Raw genomic sequence first — 11,499 nt, 5'->3', positions numbered from 1 at the left:
TCCTAGAATAGTATAGGAAGGAACATAACCTCCTAGAATAGCATAGGAAGGAACATAAACTCCTAGAATTCACAAAAAAGGAGAATAGAATCGAAGAGAGTATATTCAGAGATTTCTAAGCAATTGCAGACCTAATTGTAAATAGTAAAAATTTGTGGAAGGAAAAGTTGCAAATGATTTCTCCTGGAATCTTTTTCAGAGAGGGATTCACTGGTAGACCCCCCCCTCAAGAGTGGATGTATTCTTTAATACTTTCCATCAACTTTTACTCTCATTTATGTCTATTTATCGAGTAAAAAATGTCTTTAAAATCACATAAATTTTTATATGATAATTTATAATTTATCATTATAACGCTTCAAATAAACAATCAAGTAGTGAGACCATAATAAATTTAAATGGTCAAATATGAAGTTAACATGCGATTTCAAGCGGTCCAGGAATACAAGCGGTCCCATATTTCTAGCTGGCACGGATCCCGGGATTCAAGGTGACGCAATATTGTTTCAGTATTTCCATATGATTAATCTAACTACTCGACTGTGGTCGGGATATTTAGCAAGTATTAATAGTAGGAAATTAAAATGGTATTTTAAAGTCATAGATAGGGGATGTAAAAGTGTCACCCCGGGATTCCAGGTGTTCTAATATTTCCCCTAGCAATCGGCAGTTTTACCGATTCGTAGCAATTTTTGGCAAATCTATTGTTTTCTTGTATTATCCTCCCTTCGTCCCACAGGATTCCCGTGACCATGTGTAATATGGATGAAAACATCGTGTTTGACAAGCTAGACTTCAGGAACCCGTGGGAAATCCCCGCTTGTGACTGAAAACGGCACACACGTGGGTGTTGTGTAATGACCGAGTCTTATATAAAGACAGCGCACACCTTGCGTAATGACGGCGTAAATCTTACGTAATGACAGCACATATCTTATGCGATGATGGCGCACATGTTACGTAATAACAGTGCACCTTAAGTAATGTCAGCGAACATATCACTGTCATATAATACTTTTCTATATTTTATTTTTTGCCGAAACGTTCAAAGCGTTTCTCTTTTCTTTTTTTATTTTGTTTTTTCTTCTTTTTTTTTGTCCTCGCTGGCACTCAAAAGGTCAATTCCCTCCCAAAAGAACAGTGCCTCAAGCGACAGGACTAAACTGCCATTCCCAGTATTTTGTCCTGGTAAATATCAGAGGCAACGCTGTAGCATTGCCTATAATAAAGGCCATACGGCTCCAATGTTTTATTGTTTATTTATTTATTATTATAATTTTTTTCCCAGAGGTTCTTCATATGGAATGGGTCGTCGTAGAAACTTCAAATGGGGCTCATTTGATTGGAAATCGAGAGATCTAGTGCCCTTTTTCATAGTCGAAAATGATTGGAGGGCAACTATCCCCCCACGCCTATCATTCCCCCAAACAGATCCAATCAAAATTTTGAGATTTCAATTTTGTTCAGCGTAGTTGATTTCCGGAAAGACAATATATTTTTGAGGAGGACACTCCCCCACAACCCTCAGGGCAAGGGTTTTAAGTTATGCCCTGGGGGTATATAAGGTTTTATAGAAGGCGTTGTCGTAGAAACTTCAAAAAAGGCTCATTCGATTGGAAATTCAAAGGGCTAGTGCCCTTTAAAATAGTCGAATGTGATTGGAGGGCAACTAACCCCCCCCCACGCCCATCATTCTCCCAAAAACATCCAATCAAAATTTTGAGATAGTCATTTTCTTCAGCGTAGTTGATTTCCAGATAAAAATATGTTTTTGAGGAGGACACTCCCCCACAACGCTTAGGGCAAGGGTTTTAAGTTATGCCCAGGGGGCATATAAGGTTTTTATTGAGGGCGTTGTCGTAGAAACTTCAAAAAAGGCTAATTCGATTGGAAATTTAAAGAGCTAGTGCCCTTTTTAATAGTCAAACGTTATTGGTGGGAATCTACCCCCCCCCCCCCCACGCCCATCATTGCCCCAAACACATCCAATCAAAATTTTGAGATAGCAATTTTGTTCAGCGTAGTTGATTTTCAAATAGAAAATATGTTTTGGAGGAGAACACTCCCCCAAAACCCTCAAGGCAAGGGTATTAAGTTATATCCTCAGGGCATATAAGGTTTTTATAGAAGGCAGTGTCGTAAAACTTCAAAAAGGCTGATTCGATTGGAAATTCAAAGGGCTAGTGCCTTTTTTAATAGTCGAAAGTGATTTAAGGGCAACTAACCTCCCTCTCACGACACCTTTTCCCCAAACACATCGAATCAAAATTTTGAGACATCCATTTAATTAAACGTAGTTCTAAGTTCTGGAAATTAGGTGTTTGAGGATGACAACTCCCCCACAACCATCAGGGCAAGGGTTGTAATTTAAGGATTCTCCGAATCCTTCCTATTATTTCTTATGGAAGGGTTGCTCGTATAAACGTTTAGAGAGGGCTCATTTGATTGGAAATTGAAAGTTCTTGTTCACTTTTTAAGAGTCAAAAGAGATTTGAGGGCAACTAGCCCCCCCTCCTCCACAGCCTAAATAAAACAGATAAAAATTTTGAGATAGACATTTTGTTAAAATAGTTCAAAGTTCTGCTAACAAAAAACTCCGGTGTCGACAAAGCCCACCGGGGCCCGGGGGTAGGCGTTGTAAGTTATGCCCTGGGGGCATATAAACTATCAAACAATCATTATATAAACAATCAATGCAAACAAATATACAATAGATATTGATGTAAATTAATAAATAAATTTAGTGCTGATATTAATTTAAATTAATAAATAAATTTATGCTGGATGGAATTTAACGCGGTGGAATTATCAGCAGGAAAAGAAAATGTTCTTTGAGGGGGAAGGAATCTCCCAGGGCTGGGTTTTCCAAATGTGAATTATTCAGGGACGGGAAGACTAAACCCATTCGATAATATTCTAAATTTTACATCTGAAAGTAACGGGAATAAAGAATCAACGGAAATGTCAGAGATATCACTTCAAGTTCCTTTAGACAATTTTGTTCGTTTCTTTTGAAAAAAGATATTTTCAAAAGACAGATTATTTTCATTTGTATTACTTTCTCTGTGGCTGCTCAGTTACGCACGTGAGGGACTTCCCCCACCACTGTCTACGCCAAGGTTTCAGTTTTTATCTCAAGGCTTAAAAATGAACGCAATGCGATAAAAGTAAACCTCAAAATAACATATGTAGAATAACATATGCAGATAACACAGAACAATTAATCAAAATTGTATATTATGAGTTGAGGCTCACCCAAATGATAGCCCAGGGGGCTTACCATTCCACAATATATGAAATCGATCCTGCAATAACTGAAAATATAAAGTATTTATGAGTATTTTAACGTATTCCACAATTCAAACGGTCCAACATTCTACAGCCCAATGAGTCTGTCTAATCTCATAAATCGGAAACGGAGGAGATAAGTGAAGCTCTTCCCCGTATTGGATGAGTCTCTAATCTCCCCTCTCCCTCTCCTACTGTCTACGCTAAAGTTTTCTTCTTTATGCCAAGTAAGTCGCCCCCACCCTAAAGACTTTTATAAGGTAAAGTTTTGTATGGGAAGAATACATAGTAAATATATTATAATTATCCAATTATAAGGTTAAAATACATACTCTGTGTTAGATGAAAAATTTATTTGGCACACAAAATCCTATTAAGGTCAATTCCAAACAGTCGTGATCCCTTTGTGTCAGCAAGTGAAATGGTCTAAACCCCTTATTAGAGCTATTTTTTCAATCCATTCATTGTTGTCAATCGCTGTCCATACGTTATGCAAGCTGTCTACTGTTCATATATGAGGTTCTTATCAAAGAGGTAACCGTATAGACTTTGAAAAAAGCCTCATTCGATTTAAATTGAAAGTTCTAGATCCGTTTTTTAAAGTCAAGAATAATCAGACAGTAAGCAATCCCCCCTGCCATTAAAACTTGAAACTGTTTGCAATCAAAAACGCACAAAAATTAATTTAAAAAAATTCCGAAAAATAAGTTTTTCAAAGAAAAGTAAAGGCCATTTTAAACTTAAGCTCAGCAGATACAAATACCTTTTAAAATTCAAGCTAAAGACGACCAGAAATTACTATTAAAGAATAAACGAAACCCAAAATGATCAGAAATTAAATAAACAATCATAGCAAAAAAAACATACAACAAGTAATAATATAAATGAAAAAATAGATCTTAAAGCAAGTAATGCTTAGATTGAATATGAAAATCAAGCTTAAAACGAAAAAAATATTTTGCTATTAAAGTATAAATAAAACTTAAAACGAACAGAAATTAAATAAACAATCAGTGCGAACAAACATACAATATATATTAATGTAAATGAATAAATAAATCTTAAAACGAGTGAAACTTAAATTGAATATGCAAATCAAGTTCGAATCGAATAAAAATAACTACAAACAAGATTTTGCGTATCGCCTCACTGCAGAAGCCTAAAACCTACTGCGTCATTGGCGCTTTACTGAAAACAAATTATGCTACAAATGTTTTCTTTTGTACTTAATATTGAAAATAAATATTAAAATTACAGTAAAATTTTGAACTGATGAGCTTTCAGCAATTAATATCATTATACATCAAATATTCCGTTTAATTTATTAGTTCTTTCCAAGATTGGTTAAGACAAATATAGTTTCACTACAAACAAAATTTGGATACTGCCTCCTTTTTTAACTGTAAAAACCTAAAGCCTTCTGCGTCATTGGCGCTTCACTGAAAACGAATTACTCGTATGTTACAAATTTATTCTTTTCCAGTTCTTACAGCAATGAAAATGAAAATAAAAATTACAGTGAAAAAAACTCTTGAACTGATGGATCTTTCAACAATTAGTATAATTATATATCTAATATTTAATTTGATTTTGTTTATACTTTCCAAGACTGTTCAACACTCATATAGTTTTCAGTGTCGCAGTAGGTTTTAGGCTTCTGCAGTGAGGCGATACCCAAACTCTTGTTTGTAGCTATTTTTATTAGATTCAAACTTGATTTGCCTATTCAATTTAAGTTTGACTCGTTTTAAGAATTATTTATTCATTAACATTAATATATATTGTATGTTTGTTCGCATTGATTGTTTATTTAATTTCTGTTCGTTTTAATTTTCATTTATACTCTAATAGCAAAATATTTTTTCTTTTTAAGCTTGATTTTTATATTCAATCTAAGCATTACTAGCTTTAAGATCTATTTATTCATTTATATTATTACTTGTTGTATATTTTTTGCTGTAATTGTTTATTTAATTTCTGTTCGTTTTGGGTTTCATTTATTCTTTAATAGTAGTTTCTGGTCCTTTTTAGTTTGAATTTTAACAGGTATTTGTATCTCCTGAGCTTAAGTTTAAAATGGCCTTCACTTTTCTTTGAAAGACTTATTTTTCGGAAATTTTTTTTTTATTAATGTTCTAGAAATATCACATTCCCGTTACATCACAAGATAAACCTCTATGGATTCCGACACCTGGAAGGATTCCGAGCTCTTCCGTCTTCTAGTGTCCAGGTGTAACATGGAAAACATAAACACGCAGAGGAGACAATTCAATTTCTAGACACTACTGATTTCAAGGCAAGTGTTCAATTATAGAGATTTCTAGCACTCCTTAACCATTACGAGATAGCCAAACCTCAAAATTAAGGATCCATAATCCCATTTTCGCGTAAGATTTGTCTAGAATTTACTTCCAATGGAACAGTGCATCAAGTGACAGGACCAAACTGTTATTCCTAGTATTTTGTCCTGGTCAATATATTCTAGAAATAACACATTCTCCTGACGTCACAAGACAAACCTCTGTGGATTCCAACCCCTGGCAGGATTCTGAGCTCATGCCGTCTTCTAGTGTCCAGGTGTAAAATTGATGACGCAAAACGTGCAGAGGGGAAAATTCTCTTTCCAGACAGTACTGTTTCCAATACAAGCGTGCAATTAGTGATATTTTTAGCACAAAGTTACCATTAAGAGATATCCAGACCTAAAAATTAAGGATCTATAACCCCATATTTGCGTAAGATTTGTTAAGAATAAACTGTATTTTATTATAGAAATAAAAATTTTAGCGGTTTATTCCTATCGTATAGGTAAGAAAGGAACATTTAATATGTTTTTATTTTCATATAGAAATGACCATCACTTTGCAAAACTTAGTCTTAACTAGTCGAAGAGAGAGTTTATTAATTTTTTTTCCTGAATGGAGTCGGAGTTGGACTCGACATATTGAAAGCAACAGGAATTAGAGTTGAAATCTGTTATAAATTACAAATCTAGTTAAAAGAATCTTTAAAATAGGACTCTTAAGTTGGAGTTTTACGACTGCCACTCCCCCTAGCAATCATTTTCAGACGGACAAGATCGATATTAGAGATAAATGTAAACAATCTCGTGGTATGTCCTAGAGCTATTAATGAAAATGCCTCGTGTCTTTGAGCCAAGACTATGAATATTTTAAATCATCGTGATAATATAAGGCTGCCCCCCACATCCCTAGCAATCATTTCCAGAGGGCATGGTTGATATTAGATGCAAATTCTTACCTCAAAGGTAACAAATAGAAATTTGATACCTTTGAAAGAAATCTTGCTACTATTAAAAAAACATTGTTAGTAATGAATAAAAGGTTTGTTCGTATTAAAAAAAGACTGTACTTCTACGAAAAATTTTGTTAGTATTAAGTAAAACTTTGTTAGTATTAAGAAAAAACTTGTTATTTCTAAAAAAAACTTGTTACCATTAACAGAAAGACTTGTTACTTCTAAGAGAAATATGCTACCTTTGACAGAAAACTTGCTACTATTTGAAAAAAATTATTCCTATTAAGAAGACCTGTTACTTCCAAGAAAAATTGTTACTATTAAGAAGAAATATGTTACCTTTCTTATTGTTCCTATTGTTCCTATCTAGGGGGTGGCAATCTTAAAACTCCAATTTCAGAGTCTTGTTTTGAAGGTTCTTTTAACTTGATTTGTAATTTATAACCGATTTCAACTCTAATTCCTGGCCATTTCAATATGCCGAGTCCAACTCCGACTCCATTCAGCAAAAAATACTAAACTTTCTCTTCGACTAGTTAAGACTAAGTTTTGCAAAGCGATGGTCATTTTTATATGAAAATAAAAACATATTACATGTTCCTTTATTACCTATACGATAGGAAAACCGCTAAAATGTTTATTTCTATCATAAAATGCAGTTTTTTCTAAACAAATCTTATGCAAAAATGGGGTTATAGATCCTTAATTTTGAGGTCTGGCTATCTCGTAATGGTTACCGAGTGCTAAAAATCTCACTAATTGCACGCTTGCATTGGTAACAGTACATTCTGGAAATAGAATTTTCCCTGCTGGACGTTTTGCGTCATCAATGTTACACCTGGACACTAGAAGACGGCATGATCTCGGAATCCTGCCAGATGTCGGAATACACAGAGGTGTGTCTTGTGACGTCACGGGAATCTCAGGTGTTATTTCTAGAATATATTGAGCAGGACAGAATACTGGGAATAGAAGTTTAGTCCTGTCGCTTGAGGCACTGTTCCATTGGAAGTAAATTGACCTTTTGAGTTCCAGCGAGAACAAAGAACTAAAGAAAAAAAAGAAAGAAAAAAAAGATTAAAAAAAGAAAAAAGAAACGCTTTGATGTTTCGGTAAAAAATAAAATATCAAAAAGTATTATGTGACAGTGATGTGTTTGGTGCCATTACTTAATCTGCGGTATCATTACGCAACATGTACGCTGTCATAACGTAAGATATGTGCTTTCATTACGTAATATGTGCGCCGTCATTACGCTAGGTGTGCGCTGTCCTTACATAAGACTCAGTCATTACACAACACCCACCTGTGTGCTTTTTTCAGTTAAAAGTGGGGAATCCCCACGGGTTCCTGAAGACTAGCTTGTCACACACGATGGCGTCATCCATATGGCACCTGGTCAAGTCTTCCATAAAACAATAGATGTGCCAAAAATGGCTACGAATCGTGACTTCTTTTTATAGTGGGATTAGGGAAGGATAATACAAGAAAACAATAGATGTGCCAAAAATGTCTACGAATCATGACAAATGGCAGTTGCTAGGGGAAATATTGGAACACCTAGAATCTTGGGGTGACAGTTTTACATCTCCTATCCGTGACTTTAAAATCCCAAGTTAATTTCCTATTATTTGTATTTGCCAAATATCCCGACCACACTCGAGAAGTTAGATTAATCTAATGGAAATACTGAAACAATATTGAGTCATTTGGAATTCCAGGAATCTTTCCAGCTAGAAACATGGGACCGCTTGTTCTCCGGGACGCCTTGCATTCTGGGACCGTTTGAAATCCCGTGTTATTTTCTTATCTGACCGTTTAAGTGTATTATGGCCTCACTTCTCACTCAATTCAAGAATCTAGCAAAATTCCATATCGTCTAGCCGGTACCTAATAAAAACTCGCAATCTCTTTTGATTCTCCTTTTCTAAGATACGATTCTAGAATACCTGATTCTTAGGACTGTGGAGGGGTGTTCAGAGCAATAAAACTTATGTAGCCAAGTGAAAGTCTAATGTACTTACAACTTGCAACATCTTCTGATCCACCGTTTTTAACAAACAATTTGATAATACCTGAGTCATAAGGCTGGGTCAGAGGGGGGGGGGTATGGAACAGCATAACCCGTGTAAAAAATTGAAAGTTTAAGAAATCTGAAGGTGTTATATAAAATACAGGATAAGTAAGTGAACCTGTACTTCAAAATACTATTCATAATCTACTAAATTGTTTTGATGACTGTGGTCTGATGCCAACAGTTTTGGAACATCAAATAATGCCGATAGATACGATAAGATGAAGTGTAAATGCCAAAAAAGGGGCTGTGAACACAAGAAAACCAGAAATCAAATAAACGGAAAATAGATTATAGTTTTCGTCGGTAGTACTAGTACTTCTAGCAGATAATAATTTCAGCTAATTATAAACCGCAAATAATAAATAGTTCTAATAGCTCATAATCTTAACTTTGATTGGATAAGTCAATAGTTTTATTTGAAAACCAGCCTGAAATTATAATTCTGTCCACCGGAGGATCCATGGGGGCCGATGGCTGTAATTTTTGGTTTTACTGCACTTACGGAAGTCTGCATTAACGCATGTTCTAACTACTGTAACTAGACTCTAAAACAATTTACATTACGTTCATTCCACAGCTTTTCCTCCACTGCCGTTTCCTCTTCGGGTATTTCTCACCTCATAGCATTGCAATCGATTACGCGGTAAATTTTAGCTAGTTCTCCGATAACTGGGACGAGAACTGTTCTCGCCCCAGTCGCCTCCCTCTTCGAGACGCATCGCAACCGGTTCTGAATGTTCTGAAATGTCAAAACAAACATTTTGTTCGAAGTGAAATTTGAATGTGCGTCTGTCACGAGGACTTTAGTCGTTTAAGGGATTAAATTGAAAAAACAAGTTTTTTTAACTGAAAGTAAGGAACGACTTTAAAACTTAAAACGAACAGAAATTATTCCGTATATGAAAGGGGCTGTCCCCTGATCAACGCCTCGCTCTTTACGCTAAAGTTTGACTTTCTCACAACTCTATTTTTTTTAAACATTAAAAAATTTAGCGTAAAGAACGAGGCAATGAGGAGGGCACAGTCCCTTTCATATACGGAATAATTCTGTTTGTATCAAGTTTTAACGTCGTTCCTTACTTTCTGTTAAAAAAAATTGTTTTTTTTATTTAATTTTTGAACATTTTTGAATTAATGCAGGTTTTGATTTTGGCTCACCGTACATGAATAATTAAAAAAAAATTTGCATATTAATTTACTTTTATTTGGTTAAATGGCTTTCTCGAAACTTGTTTAATTTTATTTACCAACGTTTTTATTACTAATAAATATACGTAACTTACGAATTAACTTATGTAACGAACTTCTATATTCATATAATTTTAATACATATATTAGGGGGTTCACCCCCTAGTCAATACCTCGCTCTTTCAGCTTAAGTTCGAATTTTGTTCCAATTCTTTAAAAATGACCCCTTAATCACCAAGGCCGTTAATTAGAATAAATAGCTCTTATGAAAGTACTAAAAAATCTTTGGCTTTAAGAGCAAGGTATTGACTAGGGGGTGAACCCAATCATATATGTAATATTTTCTGTTCGTTTTAAGTTTTGATGTTGCTGCTGTTGCAGTTGAAAAACTTGTTTTTTTTATATTTAATTTCTGATCTTTTTTTAAATAATGCTGGGAAATCCGGCGTCCCCTTCATAGCAATTTCCCTTCCCCCATGAAGGCTTCCTTGATGGAAAATTCCTCCCACATAGCACATCTGCAGTACGGTTCCTTTATACGCTGAATATGATGGTGTGATTTTCATTAAGGTTTTATAGCTTTTAGGGGGTCTTTCTCTCTTTTTTCGAAAATCAGCCAAATTTCCTCAGGCGCTTAACTTTTAATGGGTAGGACTAAACTTGATGAAACTTATGTATTTGAAATCAACATTAAAATATGATTCTTTTTTTGTATCTATTAGTATCAAAATACTGTTTTCTAGAGTTTCGGTTACCATTGAGCCGGGTCGCTCCTTACTTACAGTTCGTTACCACGAACTGTTTGATACTAATGTCGGGAAAACGCGGACAAAAGACGCTTGACAGCTTTGTCATTTCAAAGTCTTGCAGAATTGATAGTGTAATTGTAACTGCAAGTAGCTCTTCAATTAGTTATGTTGGAAGTGGCGAACATGGACAAATTCCAGACACTTTGCAATATTCTGTTAACTCCTTAAGCGTTCAGAGTGATCATCCAACAACACACCCGCCCCCTACCCTGTTTCCAGAAAATGATATTGGGATCCATTTCGGTGCAATACATGCCATTGACGACCGAATAAAGTGCAAGCTTCTGGAGAGGCCATGGAAACTGCCGATTGGATACCAAATGCCGCATTCTGTTCATTTAAAGGGGGGAAAGCTGAAAAAAGGTACTTGAACCATTCTCATTTGCAGTTTTTCCACTGGCTTATATATTCTGCTGCCCAGAAAGGCGTTATTTTGCAAATACTGCCCACCTTTTGTAGCTGGGGCTAGCGGTGGTTCAAACAGACAGGTTGCCCTACAAAAGCTGGTTACAAAGCCTGTCACAAAATTTGCTAAGTTACTGGGAAAAGATGAAGACCTGACAGTACATGATACTTTCCAGTACCATCGTGACGCAGTAGAAGCTGGAAAGTCGTTTCTAAGAGCCTATCATTCTCCGCACGAATCTGTAAATAACCGCGTTAACGAACAGCGAATGAAGAAAGTAATATAAAACAGAGAGAGGCTTAAGCCGATTCTGGAATCAATCATATTTATAGGAAGACAGAATATTCCACTGAGGGGCCATTGGGATGATGGCAGCTTAAACTTGGATGACATGTGCTTCCCAACGAAGGAAACTTCCGAGGACTACTAAGTTATCATATTGAAAGTGGTGACAGTAAATTAAAGGAACAACT

At 35.4% G+C, this 11,499-nt stretch overlaps 1 protein-coding gene across 1 annotated transcript in view; it reads left to right on the top strand.

Moving 5' to 3' along the window:
• Nucleotides 1-11,499, top strand: part of Gyc88E (Guanylyl cyclase at 88E) — a 446,210-nt gene that overhangs the window by 176,072 nt on the left and 258,639 nt on the right. The gene's annotated exons all lie outside the window — the stretch shown is intronic.

Source organism: Artemia sp. Qi Xiang Cuo, chromosome 2, assembly GCF_049724085.1.
Source record: "Artemia sp. Qi Xiang Cuo chromosome 2, ASM4972408v1, whole genome shotgun sequence".
Taxonomy (NCBI): Eukaryota; Metazoa; Arthropoda; class Branchiopoda; order Anostraca; family Artemiidae; genus Artemia; species Artemia sp. Qi Xiang Cuo.
Note: the sequence above shows the minus strand (reverse complement) of the source record. Positions and strands in the feature narration are given on the sequence as shown.